Source organism: Salmo salar, chromosome 12 (genome assembly GCF_965601325.2).
Source record: "Salmo salar chromosome 12, fSalSal1, whole genome shotgun sequence".
Classification (NCBI taxonomy): Eukaryota; Metazoa; Chordata; class Actinopteri; order Salmoniformes; family Salmonidae; genus Salmo; species Salmo salar.
In genome coordinates, this window is record NC_138302.1 from 42,202,195 (window position 1) to 42,219,964 (window position 17,770).

The window sequence follows — 17,770 nt, forward strand, 5'->3', positions numbered from 1 at the left end:
TTTTGCCCCGATTGCTAAGTTTGGCCAGGCAGCCAGCTCTAGGAAGAGACTAGGTGGTTCCAAACTTTTTCCATTTGAGAATGATGGAAGCCACTGTGTTCTTGCAGACCTTCAATGCTGAAGACATTTTTTGGTATCCTTCCCCAGATCTGTGCCTCAACATAATCCTGTCTCGGAGCTCTACAGACATTTCCTTTGAAATTGTGGGGTATTGTGTGTAGATTGATGACAAAAAATATATTTATTTCCATTTTAGAATAAAGCTGTAACGTAACAAAATGTGGAAAAAGGGAAGGGGTATGAATACTTTCCGAATGCAAAGGATGGGACTAAAAACCAACAAAATATAACTATTGTAAAATATTCTGTGTCCGTAAAATTGATATAGTATGTATAAGCTGGAAGTAGAAGCCACAGTGTTGTTGTCCATTAGTTTACTCCAATTAGGGGAGGGGTGGTACGGTTAGGGGAAAATAAATATATACAGTACCAGTCAAAAGTTTGGACAGCTACTCTGGTGCAGTCCATGAGGAGGAGATATACTGCAGTACTTCATGCAGCTGGTGGCCACATCAGATACTGACTGTTACTTTTGATCCTCCCCCTTTGTTCAGGGACACATTATTCCATTTCTGTTAGTCACGTCTGTGGAACTTGTTCAGTATATGTCTCAGTTGTTGAATCTTGTTATGTTCATACAAATATTTACGCATGTTAAGTTTGATGAAAATAAATGCAGTTGACAGTGAGAGGACATTTCTTTTTTTGCTGAGTTTATATATATTTACCAAAAAATATATATGTGGGATTGGAAAAGATGCAGACAATTACATTGATGGAAGCCACAATCTATCTGCTATATTAAAGCTGATCTACCCCATATATTTTTTTTTAAAATAACATTCTTCATTATAAAAATCCTCTGTCAGCTGCCTGAATTGACCTAGGAACTTCAAAGCATCCAATCATAACGTCTTTTGGAGATTATTTCAAACATAGTGTGCAAGGAAATTAAAAGGACAATTTACCTAGCTCTGTAGACACTATAGAAGTCTCCAAAGATAACTATCCCTGTGAACGTGTTTGATAACTTGTCATTTTAAATATTAACAGTGACGTTAGGTAAGTGGAAGCTTATGGAGCAGGACATTGTAAACAAAAGAGCATAATGATGTGATCTATTTTTTGTATTTTATTTAACCTTTATTTAATTAGGCAAGTCAGTTAATTAAGAACAAATTCTTATTTACAATGATGGCCTACCCGGCCAAGCCCCCTATGTGACTTTAAAGAGGTCCAGACAACCTTTTGGTAAAGAATGCAGTGATGAGTAATAAAACTGTCTCCTGTGATAAAACTAAGGGTACTATGATAAACTTCTTCCATGGGTTTAAGAGTAGTGACAGCTGCACTTTGATAAATAGTATCACCATAATCAAGAACAGGTAGAAAGGTTGACTGCACAGCTAACTAGAGAGAGGCAAGATCTGTTTCTGTAAAAAAAATCTTCTTAACAAGCTCGTTCATATGCCTTTTAAACATGAAATCCTTGTCAATACAAATACCAAGGTATTTGTATGCCAGGACTTGTTTGATTATAGAACCATCCGATGAGTGAAGATATAATCCATCTGAGACAATCTTATGAGAACTTTAAAACATAATGTATTTTTGCCCGCATTAAGCATTTTTTATTTTTAAAATCAGACTGTAGCCTTGTCATAGCCAGGTCAGCAGTCTGGGAAATTGCGTACATAGTAGCATCATCTGCATAAAGATATATATATTTTTTTATTTTTAACAGATTGACCAACAGCATTTATATAAATAGTGAAAAGAACAGGTCCTAGTATCGACCCCTGTAGGGTTGGACTTAACCCCATTAATCACGATGGCCTGAATTCTGTCACTAAGATAATCATGAAACTATGAGCAGGTGTCAGAGCCCAGTCCAATCGAGGACAACTTGCTCAATAAAATAGCATGATCAACAGTATCAAACTGTTTTGACAGGTCCACAAACACAAGGCAGCATGATTCATTTTAGCGTCTAAAGCATTGACAATATCATTAACAACTAATGTGGTTGAAGTGATAGGGCTGTGCCCTGGCCTAAACCCAGATTGATTTATATTCAAAATACCATGCTCAAATAAAAAAGAGCGAAGTTGCTTAAGTACCAAATATTTGAGAATCTTAGCTAAACATGGAAGCCTGGAGATGGAATAATAATTATCAAGATCACTACTATCCCTGCCCTTATGGAGTGGCAGCACATGAGGAATATTTCCTGATAACAATGTTAGATTTAAGATATGGGTTACTGAGCCAGCAATGAGGGGGGCAGCAGACTTGAGCATACCTGGCTCCAATTCGTCAGCCCCTGTGGATTTATTGGTATCAATAGCAAGTAAGGCATCAAGGATTTATTTTTATGTAAATTGCCAAAATGCAAAAACTTGACTACCATTTTCCAAGTCAATCTGCAAAATTCCCAATTCAGCATTTAGCCCACTCTAGATAGTAGGGCTAGGCGCTCTTTCAAAAAGATAGCCCGCTGATATAAAATGATGATTAAATGCATCAATGATGGCATTTTTGTCCGTAATGGGGCCAGAGTCTGAATGAATGTGTCAGGGCAGAGAGGAGGAAGTACAACTCTTCAGAGACTTGACAGTTTTACTGAATTTTGCCGGATTCCCCTTACAATCAGAAAGAGTGGTTACATAATAATCTGATTTAGCCTGTCTGATTAGTCTTTTACATTGATTCCTCAGTTGCCTGAAAGATTGCCAATCTGGGCCTAAGCCTATGTTGCTGGCATTGAACCAGGCAACATTTATTTTATGAATGACTTCAGATAATTCAGGAGTGAACCAGGCATTTGATCTGCTTTTAACTCTTAGAGTTTTGAAAGGGGTATGATTATCTACAAAAGTCTTGAAGTCATTTACAAAAAATCTTAAAACGAAATCAGGTTCAGGGATAGCTAAGATACAATCAAGGTCACTAAAATAAAGATAATGTAAAAATGCTTATTCACTGAAGTCCTTACACACCCAATGTGCACAACTGGTTGAATCAACATTGTTTCAACGTAATTTGTCAACGTATTGTGATGTTGAATTTATGTTTGAAATACTTTTGGGATTTGCAAAGTCATCAACCAGTACTGTTTTCATATAATCTAATCCAGCGATGCAAATACTGAAATTGGGGTAAACCTTCAACTGAAATACAATGACTTAACCTTACTAACAGGTTGTTACATCAATCTAATGTCAATGTAATCATCAAAACTATGTATACTTTGAAATTGCATTGAAAATGTGCAACACAATTCATGTCATGTGGGGTTATGAATAAATTGAACATGCAACATCAGATCCACAACACATTTTCATCATATTTTAGATGTTGACATTTTTGCATATTCTCACTTAATCAACATCTGCTTTTCATCCTATATTAAACCATTGGGTGGTTGAAATTGTTGAATTTCATATTTGAGTAGACATATTTTATTTGACGTTGTTTCAATGTTGATACTAAAATGGTATGTTTGAATCAACGTCATTGTTTCAACTTCATGCCATCAACCGAAATAAAGACAAATAAAGAGATACCCACAATATTTTGAAATAAAATCTGAAGTCATAGTCCAACAATTTCTACCTGAACATACTGGTATATGAGGGGTAATGTACTTCAGTGAGAATGTTTTTTTTCACCTTTATTTAACCAGGTAGGCAAGTTGAGAACAAGTTCTCATTTACAATTGCGACCTGGCCAAGATAAAGCAAAGCAGTTTGACACATACAACAACACGGAGTTACACATGGAGTAAAACAAACATACAGTCAATAATATAGTAGAAAAATAAGTCTATATACAAAGTGAGCAAATGAGGTGAGATAAGGGAGGTAAAGGCAAAAAAGGCCATGGTGGCAAAGTAAATACAATATAGCAAGTAAAACACTGGAATGGAAGATTTGGAGTGGAAGAAAGTGCAAAATAGAAATAGAAATAATGGGGTGCAAAGGAGCTAAATAAATAAATACAGTAGGGGAAGAGGTAGTTGTTTGGGCTAAATTATAGATGGGCTATGTACAGGTGCAGTAATCTGTGAGCTGCTCTGACAGCTGGTGCTTAAAGCTAGTGAGGGAGATAAGTGTTTCCAGTTTTAGAGATTTTTGTAGTTCCAACAGAGAACTGAAAGGAGAGGCGGCCGAAGGAGGAATTGGCTTTGGGGGTGACCAGAGATATACTATAAATATTAAACTTTCATGAAATCACAAGTGCAATACATCAAAATAAAGCTTAACTTGTTGTTAGTCCAGCCGCCATGTCAGACTTCAAAAAGGCTTTACGGTGAAAGGAAACCATGCAATTATCTGAGGACAGCGCCCAGCACACAAATGCATAACAAATCATTTTCAACCAGGGAGTTGCGACACGAAAGTCAGAAATAGCGATATAATATATGCCTTACCTTTGAAGATCTTCTTCTGTTGGCACTCCAAAAGGTCCCAGTTACATTACAAATGGTCCTTTTGTTCGATAATGTCCTTCTTTATATCCATAAAAACTCAGTTTAGCTGGCGCGCTTCAGTCAAAAATCCACTCGGTTTCCCTCCTTCAAAATGCATACAAAATGAATCCCAAACATTACCAATAAACTTATCCAAACAAGTCAATCAACGTTTATAATCAAACAATAGGTACCCTAATAGGCAAATAAATGATCAAATTTAAGACGGAGAACCGTTATTGTCTTTACCGGAGAAAAATACCAAAGAACACGTTCTCATTCATGCGCTTGGAAATACTACAGCCAAAATGGGAACGACCTAGAAAAACTACAATTTCTGGCAAATATTTCCAAAAACCAGTTTGAAACTCTTTCTAAAGACTGTTGACATCTAATGGAAGCCCTAGGAACTGCAATCAGGCCTGATTTCGCCCTATTATAAAAGTGCCAGCCATTGAAATCAGTGGTGGATTATCTTTTTGGGGGGGAAATGGTTTGTCCTTGGGGTTTTGCCTGCCATTTCAGTTCTGTTATACTCACAGACATTATTTTAACAGGTTTATGAACTTTAGAGTGTTTTCTATCCAAATCTACCAATTATATGCATATCCTAGCTTCTAGGCCTGAGTAGCAGGCAGTTTACTTTGGGCACGCTTTTCATCTGGACGTCAAAATACCGCCCCCTATCCCAAAGAAGATAAGCACTCACCTTGGAGAGCGGTTCCATCACATTGCCACAATGTCTGTGCTCGCATGGGTACTGACTTCGAAAAAGTTTACATGAAAAACAATTCTCATTTAGAAGGCTAAAATCACATTTCATCTTCACAAAAGTATTCTTATACTTACTCATATAAGTTTTACAACATTTAGATGCAAACCTGACCCCTCGAATGCGTACACTTTCAGAGATACAGTTATTTAGTTATACCATCCTTAATGATATTACAAAACAAGAAACTTTTGATAGGATGTATTGTTTGGATCCCCACCAAGCATTCCAAGCATTTGGATTTGAAAACTAATGTTCCAACATCCAATTTTTAGATTTTTGAAGTTTTTGCAAGAGTCTCTCTATTGTAACACTCAGACATTCCATTCTCAATCCTGCAAAGACAAGAGAGAGAAAGTTTAAGACCGGTCGTTAAGTCATAAAACCGGCCCAACTTCTCTGGTGGGAGAGGGGGGGCTAATTTTGATCCTCACCCAGGAGCGAGTGTCACGTCCTGACCAGCAGAGGGAGTAGTTGTGTAGTATTTTGGTCAGGACGTGGCAGAAGAAGTTTGTGTTGTATTTTTTTTTCTAGTATGTCTGTTTCTATGTTGGTCTGTGTGGCTCCCGATCAGGGACAGCTGGTTATCGTTGTTCCTGATTGGGAGTCATATATTAGGAGTGTGTTTTTCACCTGGGGTTTGTGGGTTGTTGTTTTAGCACTGCTTTATGTTAGCCTGCGAAACTGTTCCTGGCGGTCTATTGTTTCTTCTTGGTGTTCACATTAAATAAAATATGATGAGCACGCAACCCGCTGCGTATTGGTCCACTTTTTCCGACAGCGATTTCTCCATATCTTCAGACGAAGAGGAGCGTTACGGCGAGAGTCATGACAATAGTCAACAATCATTTTTTCACCTCTTCCACACGGACTTTACGGAATTCAAAAGTACAATTCTTGTCTTTCATAATTTGGTCAGATATACTTGGATGTGTAGTGTCAGCGTTTGTTGCTAGCATGTCATACCTAACTTGTCATACCTAACCTAACTAACTCTTGCCAATGAAAAAGTCATTAAAGTAGTTGGCAATATCAGTAGGTTTTGTGATGAATGAGCAATCTGATTCAATGAATGGTGGAGCCGAGTTAGCCTTTTTCCCCAACATTTAAGGTGCTCCAAAGCTTTTTACTATCATTCTTTATATAATTTATTTTTGTTTCATAGTATAGTTTGTTTTTCTTTTTATTCAGTTTAGTAACATGATTTCTTAATTTGCAGTATGTTTGCCAATCAGTTGGGCTGCCAGACTTTTGCCTCATCCCTCTCAACCATACACTTTTTCAATTCCTCATCAACCCAAGGGGATTTAACAGTTTTTATAGTCATTTTCATAATGGGTGCGGGTTTATTAGTAACTGGAATAAGCAATTAAAAAATGTGTCAAGTGCAGCGTCTGGTTGCTCCTCATTACACACCATAGACCAGCAAAAATTCTTTACATCATCAACATAGGAATCACTACAAAACGTATTGTATGACCTCTTATACACTATACTATACTTAAGCTTCTACTGTACTCAATATTCTAATATACTAAGGTGAAGATAAATTATTCCTATAAATGAATATGGACATGAATCTGTGTTGTGTGTGCTGCCTGCCATTTCTGTCACTGCTCTATCCTGTCCAAACATTTCACATAGTTTACTAATGTATAATCTCCCTGGTTCTTAATCAGTTCTTGACCTGAAATGGGTGGCATTACACATTTTGGGTGCCTGTACAGTTTATATTTAGGTGCAAGAGCTCCACAGCTCAAAAGTTATAATATTCTATAAGAGGTGTAGGAGCTCAAGCAGTATAACATTTGAGGTGCCGGTACTCAGCTCAGGTGAGCTCCTTCCCAAGTCAAGCACTTTTTAATTGATCAATTACAGTTTTTCTCGATTGCTTGAACATTCTCAAAACAGGGATCACATTTACAAATCAGTTAACACAAAATGCTAAATGCACCAGTAGCGATCGTTGCCGTTTAAGATGAGGGAGGATGATTTTTTTTATTTTTATGAACATGGCCTTGTTTCTATTACAGCATATTGGATGACTGTCATTCATATTCCATTCACCCAGCTCAATGTAACATCGATAGGTTTAGGCTACTACATGATACTCAAATATTCCCTAGCCTATGAATGGAAGTTTACAACGTAAGTGCACAGGTCAAGAGACAGTGACACATTCAATACCGCCTTGCACACTCTTGCTTGATCTAGGGTGTAATCATTAGTCCAACAGTTGCAAACAAGAGTTTCTATTGGACAAATGCAGGTATGTTTATCCCCATTTCGTTCCATTTTCTTCCGTTTAAGAAAGGTTTTTCAACAGAATCGGCGCAATGAATACACCCCTGATCACACGCAAACACAGTTCACTTTCATACCAGACAAGCACAGACAACTCGTTGTATATTCCTTCTCGCATCTACCTATGCACTCTCCTCCCTTCACCTTTTCCCCTTCGCTTGTGGACTTCAGTGCACAACACATCAGCTATCTGTGCCTTTCCAACACACCAGCCGGATAACAAAATCCAAGCCAAACCTTCATATCATGACTGCTAACTGCTACACAATGCCTACGTCGTTGTCACGTCATAGTCAACATAGCTACTAGAACTAACGCATTAGTAAACCCTCTACAATTGTGCAGTACAGTGTAGCGATCAGTTTAGCAGTTAAACTGGCGGGCCCCGGTGGCAATACATTTATAAAACCAAAAGCTTATCTTGACTTGGAAGAGTTCCTGTGTTGGATAGCCATAGCCAGCTAGCTAAAATAGCATCCCTCTGTCACGACTTCCGCCGAAGTCGGGCCCTCTCCTTGTTCAGGCAGTGTTCGGCGGTCAAAGTCACCAACCTACTAGCCATTACTGATCCATTTTTCATTTTCCATTGGTTTTGTCTAAATAACTCTCCATGTGAGTAGTCGGGCTGCACCTCGCTCCGTGGGTAATATTACATTGGAACGATTTGATTAGTGTATTGTTAGCTAGCTACATAGTTGTCTCTGCTGTCTGTATCAAGGATAAAGGTGTAGCTCTGATTAACTAACAAGGTTAGCTAGCCAGCTGTATTCGTTCGTTCGCGCCGTTTTCAAAACGGCGTCAACACCATAACACCACAGCTAGCTAGCCAACTTTACCAATTAGCAGTACTGTAGAAACTATATACATTACAACGGAACGATTTGACTATGGTAATGTTAGCTAGCTACATAGTTGTCTTTGTATCAAGATAAAGGCGTAGTACAGAGTAACTATCGAGGTTAGCTAGCCAGCTACATTTTCTAACATAGTCAACAACGTGCCCACTGCTAGCTAGCTAACCCTACCAGCTAGCTGTATCATTTTTAGTAAATAAGATTTTTGCAACGTAAGCTTAACTTTCTGAACATTCGAGATGTGTAGTCCACTTGTGTAGCTAGCAGGACTGACTTTGTGTTAGCTAGCCAACGTTTAATTACTTCTGCGTTATGAACTAGACACGGACACGAATGATCCATTGGTAGCTTGTTGTTACCAAGTATTGGTGCTAACCGTGTGTTATAGGATGCTAGCATGCTAGTTAGCTAGTTAGCTACAGCGTCATAGGACACGGTGCACTAGGTGGGTTTTCACGGAAGAATACTGTACCAAGTTATCTAGCGGAATAAACTAAGTTTGAGCCTATTCCTGGAAACATTGAACCATTGAAGTTTACATCAATTTTAATTTGTAGTGGTAGCTAGAAAAGTTAGATTTTAGCATTTTAGTGTTTCAGTGAATTGTTAGTGAGGGAGGCCTGCTCTCTCGCTTCCCCAGTTGTTTAGTTAATTTTCATGCCTATCTCCTTTGCATTAGCGTAGCCTCTCCTGTAGCCTATCAACTATGTGTCGGTCTATCCCTGTTCTCTCCTCTCTGCACAGGCCACACAAACGCTTCACATCGCGTGGCCACTGCCACTCTAACCTGGTGGTCCCAGCGGGCACGACCCACGTGGAGTCCCAGGTCTCCGGCAGCCTCTGGAACTGCCGGTCTGCGGCCAACAAGGCAGAGTTCATCTCAGCCTATGCTACCCTCCAGTCCCTCGACTTCTTGGCGCTGACGGAAACATGGATTACCACAGATAACACTGCTACTCCTACTGCTCTCTCCTTGTCTGACCACGTGTTCTCTCACACCCCGAGAGCATCTGGTCAGCGGGGTGGTGGCACTGGAATCCTCATCTCTCCCAAGTGGACATTCTCTCTTTCTCCCCTGACCCATCTGTCTCCCCTGACCCATCTCCTCCTTTGAATTCCATGCTGTCACAATCACTAGCCCATTCAAGCTTAACATCCTTACCATTTATCGCCCTCCAGGTTCCCTTGGAGAGTTCATCAATGAGCTTGACGCCTTGATAAGTTCCGTTCCTGAGGATGGCTCACCCCTCACAGTTCTGGGTGACTTTAAGCTCCCAACATCTACCTTTGACTCATTTCTCTCTGCCTCCTTCTTTCCACTCCTCTCCTCTTTTGACCTCACCCTCTCACCGTCCCCCCCTACTCACAAGGCAGGCAATACGCTTGACCTCATCTTCACTAGATGCTGTTCTTCTACTAATCTCACTGCAACTCCCCTCCAAGTCTCCGATCACTACCTTGTATCCTTTTCCCTCTCACTCTCCTCCAAGACTACTCACTCTGCCCCTACTCAGATGTTATTGCGCCGTCGCAACGTTCGCTCTCTCTCTCCTGCTACTCTCTCCTCTTCCATCCTATCATCTCTTCCCTCTGCTCAAGCCTTCTCCAACCAATCTCCTGATTCTGCCTCCTCAACCCTCCTCTCCTCCCTTTCTGCATCCTTTGACTCTCTATGTCCCCTATCCTCCCGACCGGCTCGGTCCTCCCCTCCTGCTCCGTGGCTTGACGACTCATTGCGAGCTCACAGAACAGGGCTCCGGGCAGCCGAGCGGAAATGGAGGAAAACTAGCCTCCCTGCGCACCTGGCATATTTTCACTCCCTCCTCTCTACATTTTCATCCTCTGTTTCTGCTGCTAAAGCCACTTTCTACCACTCTAACTTCCAAGCATCTGCCTCTAACCCTAGGAAGCTCTTTGCCACCTTCTCCTCCCTCCTGAATCCTCCTCCCCCTCCCCCCCTCCTCCCTCTCTGCGGATGACTTCGTCAACCATTTTGAAAAGAAGGTCGACGACATCCGATCCTCTGCTCACATTGCCCTACCCTATGCTTTGACCTCTTTCTCCACTCTCTCTCCAGATTAAATGTTGCGTCTTGTGATGGCCGGCCGCCCAACACCCTGCCCGCTTGACCCTATCCCCTCCTCTCTTCTCCAGACCATTTCCGGAGACCTTCTCCCTTACCTCACCTCGCTCATCAACTCATCCTTGACCGCTGGCTACGTCCCTGACGTCTTCAAGAGAGCGAGAGTTGCACCCCTTCTCAAAAAACCTACACTTGATCCCTCCGATGTCAACAACTACAGACCAGTATCCCTTCTTTCTTTTCTCTCCAAAACTCTTGAACGTGCCGTCCTTGGCCAGCTCTCCTGCTATTTCTCTCAGAATGACCTTCTTGATCCAAATCAGTCAGGTTTCAAGGCTGGTGATTCAACTGAGACTGCTCTTCTCTGTGTCATGGAGGCTCTCCGCACTGCTAAAGCTAACTCTCTCTCCTCTGCTCTCATCCTTCTAGACCTATCTGCTGCCTTTGATACTGTGAACCATCAGATCCTCCTCTCCACCCACTCCGAGTTGGGTATCTCCGGCGCGGCTCACTCTTGGAATGCGTCCTACCTGACAGGTCGCTCCTACCAGGTGGCGTGGCGAGGATCCGTCTCCGCACCATGCGCTCTCACCACTGGTGTCCCCCAGGACTCAGTTCTAGGCCTTCTCCTATTCTCGCTATACACCAAGTCACTTGGCTCTGTCATATCCTCACATGGTCTCTCCTATCATTGCTACGCAGACGACACACAATTAATCTTCTCATTTCCCCCTTCTGATAACCAGGTGGCGAATTGCATCTCTGCATGTCTAGCAGACATATCAGTGTGGATGACGGATCACCACCTCAAGCTGAACCTCGGCAAGACGGAGCTGCTCTTCCTCCCGGGGAAGGACTGCCCTTTCCATGATCTCGCCATCACGGTGGACAACTCCATTGTGTCCTCCTCCCAGAGTGCTAAGAGCCTCGGCATGACCCTTGACAACACCCTGTCGTTCTCCGCTAACATCAAAGCGGTGACCCGATCCTGTAGGTTCATGCTATACAACATTTGCAGAGTACGACCCTGCCTTACACAGGAAGCGGCGCAGGTCCTAATCCAGGTACTTGTCATCTCCCGTCTGGATTACTGCAACTCCCTGTTGGCGGGGCTCCCTGCCTGTGCCATTAAACCCCTACAACTCATCCAGAACGCCGCAGCCCTTCTGGTGTTCAACCTTCCCAAGTTCTCTCACGTCACCCCGCTCCTCCGCACACTCCACTGGCTTCCAGTTGAAGCTCGCATCTGCTACAAGACCATGGTGCTTGCCTACGGAGCTGTGAGGGGAACGGCACCTCCGTACCTTCAGGCTCTGATCAGGCCCTACACCCAAACAAGGGCACTGCGTTCATCCACCTCTGGCCTGCTGGCCCCCCTACCTCTGCGGAAGCACAGTTCCCACTCAGCCCAGTCAAAACTGTTCGCTGCTCTGGCACCCCAATGGTGGAACAAGCTCCCTCACGACGCCAGGACAGCGGAGTCAATCACCACCTTCCGTAGACACCTGAAACCCCACCTCTTTAAGGAATACCTGGGATAGGATAAAGTAATCCTTCTAACCCCCCCCCCCCCCCCCCCCAAAAAAAAAAGATATAGATGTACTATTGTAAAGTGGTTGTTCCACTGGATATCAAAAGGTGAATGCACCAATTTGTAAGTCGCTCTGGATAAGAGTGTCTGCTAAATGACGTAAATGTAATGTAAATGTCTTGTCTTCCTTTACACATGGTTCCAATCACATCAATTACATGTTGTGTATTTAACCCTCTGTTTCCCCTCATGTCCTTGTCGGAGATTGTTTTATTGTATGTTTGTGCAAGTCATGTGTCGTTGCGCGACGGGTTTTGTACCCACTTATTATTATTTTTTGTATATTTTGGTTTTGGAGTTTTATGAGCACTTATTAAACGACTCCGTTTATACCAAGTTCGTTTTCCTGTGCCTGACTTCCCTGCCACCGACAGGCACCCATTACACCCTCTCAGTTTGAGCCGGGTTTTTGAGTAGGCTAAACTAGCTAGCTAGCTGCATTTGACACTAGCTAAGTAAGTGAAAGTAGCCTCAGCAGAAATCTGTAGTCTACTGTAGACCTTCAATGCAAAACAGTGTGTTTTAATCAATTATTTGGTGACGTGAATATATTTAGTTAGTATATAGTTTTATCTAAAAATGATACTTTTCTTAATGTTTAACTTTTTTTGGGGGGGGGGGGGGGGTGTTCACTGAGGAGGATGGTCCTCCCCTTCCTCCTCTGAGGAGCCTTCATTGACTTGCACTAATGCCATCAAAACTTAAAGTAACCTATCACAAAATGTAATACATTTTTAACAGTATCATTTGTCATCTAATGAGAAGATGTATTTAGCAAAATGAACTCGCACTTCCAAAACGTATGTCAGAAAACTAACAGAAAACTAACTCCAAAACAGTATAATTTATAATTGAACGACAAGGTCATCTTGCCATTCATTACATACTGACTCAACAAATACTAACCATAATTATCAATATACCATATTTTTCTATGAACAAGAGTAAATGGTACGAGATGGTAATCAAACATTTTACAGAATTGTGCAGTATTTTTGTTCTCTGAATTAGGATCAAATAATAAAGTGTGTAGAATTTCACTAATAAACAAACTAGATACTGTTTGGAATTTAATTTTTTCTTCCCATACTGTATATTTTAGTGCTGTAAATGTTTACAATATAGTAAACATAAATCAAATCATGTCCATCGAAAGTACTCAACAAAGTAAGTATTACGGTACTACAAACCAAGCCTGTTACAGTGAGGTATTTAAGCCTACTGTATTCTGCAATGTTAGACTTGGCTTTTACTGTACTGTAATGTAAAGCCCTCCTAAAACATGAGGGGGCCTCTGCAAAAGCAATGTAATACAGTAATATTGAAAGTAGGCCTAATTCCAAATATGAAGCAGATGTGACTGAAGTACTGTATAAACACATTGTACAAAAGATGTGACTGAAACGACCATTCAATTAAATTTCATTGGTCTGTGAGGACATATGCTATCAGCTACATCACGCTGAATTTTTTTTCCTATAAAATGTAGTTGGCAATATAAAACATATCAATACGATCTACTGTATAACCCATGGAAAACCAAACAACTCACCAGTGAACTTTCATATTTATTTATGGACTGATTGTAAGGTTACCAATTATTCAAAGAGAGTTTACATGTTGTTGGTAAAGATATCATTATGGGAGTAATTGTTATTGACCGTGAAAAAAGTATTTAGTTTTGTTTGACATGCTTTGCAAAAAATATTGTGTCTTGTAGAGAGTTGTCTATTGTTTTGCAAAAAGGGTCTTGTGATAAAGACTTGTGTCTAGTGTTTTGCTAAAAAGTGCTTAGCATTTGCATTAAGTGTGAAAACAATCAGAATTACAAACTTGTGTGCAAAAAGTTATTGTTTTGGCCATGTAGATCCTAGTTTCACTCATGTGAATCCCAGTTTCAGTGTTCAAGCAATCGAGTAGGTTTGTATGCTTCATATCATGTTCCATGTTCACTGCATGCATGGATTTACACCACAAGGAGGAGCTGGTAGCCTTGTACCAAATTATATCTTCAGCCAAAGTCAAGACAATTGGAATCTGTCAGGATATAACACATCCACAACTTTCTTCTAAATGAAACGCAACACTTTTTTTGTGGAAACCCTGGATATTTTTTGTTGTTGCCTATATATTAATTAAATAAACAACCATACACATGAACTATATTCATCACAACTGTCATACAATAGTTCTGCAGGAGGGGTGAAGTCAGGCGCAGGAGACTCAGGTACGTTTAACGTGTTTAATAAAGAAGGCAAGTCCAACACGAACAAGAAAGGCGCGGGACGCAGCCCAGCAAACCTAATTCCCAAAACGCGTATCATAACTCAGGAACAGTAACATAAATTCCCCCAAACCTACAGCAACAGACACGAAACAACCCCAAACACAAAACAGACAGAATAAATACCCCCACTAATTACTAAACACAAAACGGATGCAACTCTAACCAGACATTACCAAACGAAACAGAAACATAGATCGGTGTCAGTTAGTAGGCCGGCGACTACGACCGCCAAGCACCGCCCGAACGGGGAGAGGCGCCACCTGTGGACATTGTGACAACAACAACAATACAAATAAATGTAATATTGTCCAAATACACTAATAAGATAACATTTCAGACAAAACAACTAGGCTGACGTTTTTATACTGTGCTTTATTGTTATATAACAAATATGATAATTGCAAGATACTTCCATTTAAAAATATTGTATTTACTTTGCCCTTATATTGAATAAAAAATATTAAGTCCTATAATGTTCTGTAAATAAATATATCTATTAGGGAAAGTATGTGAGGAGATGGTTTTTAGCACTGTTATAAAGTTTTGCTTTTGTGAACAAACTTCACCAAGTTTGCAGAAAAATACATATTTATATCCAATGACGAAGCACATCATAAATCAAAAAATTCCTTGAACATTTACTGGCGATCCTAAAAGGAATTTGAGGCATGATTGTTGAAAAGAAATATACTGACATTCAATAATATTAACAAAGACCTTGTATAGCTAGCACAATTTCACATTTTAAGATATAAAAAATGAACTCCAAGGTTGTTGGTACATTTATCTTTTTATGAATCTAGAAGAGGTTAGAAAATAAATGTATTGTAAAAATTGCAACTTCATATGGCTGTACAACACTTTTGGAATCAATAATACATTTAATGCATATGTGTATTCTGCATCCCAAAATTATCTTGACAAGCATAAAATGACAATTATTGTATGAATTGTGTCAATAACTTCATGGATGGAATTACAAACATTCACAGAGCCAAAACAAATATCTCCATAACCCTTCATAATCTGTGAAATAATTATTCACAACAGTTTATGGCAATTAGTGAGTATGATAAGCTCATTGTACATGGATAAATAGTTGCCATGAAATGCTGGCAACAAAGTTATATGGTTTAAATGCATGAATTGAATATAGTTCTACAGACATTTCTAATGATTGGTTTAACCAAAGACTCACGAAACAAATATCAAACATGAACATAAACCACACAATGATTGCCCAAAGCTGTAGTCTGCAAAAGTGCCACGTATGAGGTATTGTATAAGTGCATTCGATTGACCTTGGAATACATTCATATTGGGGAATTACTCCAAATGTGTCATGTAATGAAAAATAAATATGCAATATTATGAGCTTTACTGTATGCCATCTAAGAGGAGTGAATAGAATTTTGGTTTGATACATCTTTTTTTTTTTATCTGGCCTCATGGAGAAAAAGTTGTTCACTTAAATATTCTGTTATTCATACACGTGGCAATGGAACAGCTGACTTGGTGCATTGTTCAGGAGTTTCCACTTTTTCTTTCATCTCTTTCTCTCACCTCTTCTCTTGTTTTTTCTTCTTGTTTTGTCTGTTAGTGGAAAACAGACCATATTACAATTTCATGTAATGCACAACTCATGTCCACTCTATGTACATTATCGGGTCAGCTTTCCACCGTGTTGACAGAAACTCTTTCCTTACCCTTCTGCCATCTGCTTTGGCTTGCGCCAGTATCTCTTAAATCAGTAGATGTATTGATGCTTTGCCATCACCCACACAGATATCAGAAACCATACCTATTACAGGAGAGTGCTTGAATATTCATCAATACATAAGACAAGGTTACTGTAATGTAGCTGTACATTTCAAAACACTTGTCTTTCAATTCACAATGAACTGCAAACACAATAAACACTGAATTTAAGTAAAAACATTGCATGGTGTGAGACTGTATTCTTAGCAAATTGTCTTCAGGGAGGCTTGACCTACTGGCATACATCAAAATAGCTAAGAGGGTGTGGAGGGAAATACATGTTTCAAACTCATAGCTGGACCATCTCCCTGTAGCTACAACAAGTGACCTTTTAATTTTCTAAACAAAATCCATGTTTGTCTTTTTTAACAAGGGTACGATCAAAATTAATTCGACTCTAATTGACGCCTGAGGTAAAGAAAGAGAAAAGAAAGAGAAGCTTGGAAGTGGAAGAGAATGTGGGTAACCAGATGCCGCTGCTCCACCTTCAGTCTGTTATGCAAATATGTATTTTGTATTTGAATTTATTAAGGATCCTCGTCCTGATGTCAAGCAAAATTAAGGCAATCATATACAATTTTTAAAACATTATTTCACAACACATTGTGTGTGTGCCCTCAGGCCACTACTCTACTACCATATCTACAACATAAAATGCATGTGTACATGAATAGTGCTTATGTTATCGTGTATGTGTGTGTCTGTGCCTGTGTGTGTTCACTGTACCCACTGTTCCATAAGGTGTATTTTTATGTTTTTTAAATCAGATTTTACTGCTTGCATGAGTTACTTGATGTGGGAGTCTCAGAAGTAAAACAATCAAAGTGAAGAGGGAGCCCCTCAGTTCTTCTCCCTGAGAGAGGAGGGGAGGTTGTGTCAGGTCAACTGAGTCCTCTGTGTTTGGATCCGTGGAGTTAGTGTCCGAGATTCAGACCGACTAGGTTGTAGTCACCTGCCAGATTTCACAACGCCTGAATCAGTGTTTAGCACATCAGTTAGAGAGGCAATTTATTATTGCTTCATCCATTTTTTTACTTTTAAGTTAATAATGATATATACCCAATGATTATTTAAGAACATCACTAATACATGCCTCAGTAGCTTAGCTCAACTGTAGCCCCATCAGAACCCAAAATATGTTTTTTTTTACTCCATTACCAAAAATGGTGGCGGGGTATAACCTTTGTTATTGTTTCAACTGCAGATTACCCCTTTAACCGCATCTTATGATATAGCAAACGTAACTATTTGTTTTTCTTGGTGCAACGCGAATGCAATGTAGTCTACCTGGAATGCGACCAATCTCTTTAAGCAGATCCCAATTCACTCCCTACCCCTTCCCCTTGGACCTAACGATTCAATGTTTGCAGATCTGTAAGGCGTAAGCAATATGATGAATGATCCACCGCTAGACTGCTTAAACCTATCCAGACCTTTCAGATCAGCAAATATTGAAGGCAGAAGAGGAAAAAGAAGCATGGAGTTAATTGAGACCAGCTGTATGTGATCATATACAGTACCTTCAGAAAGTATGTTATGGCAAGCATAAATAAGTTCAGGAGTAAAAAATGTGTTGCATGGACTTATTCT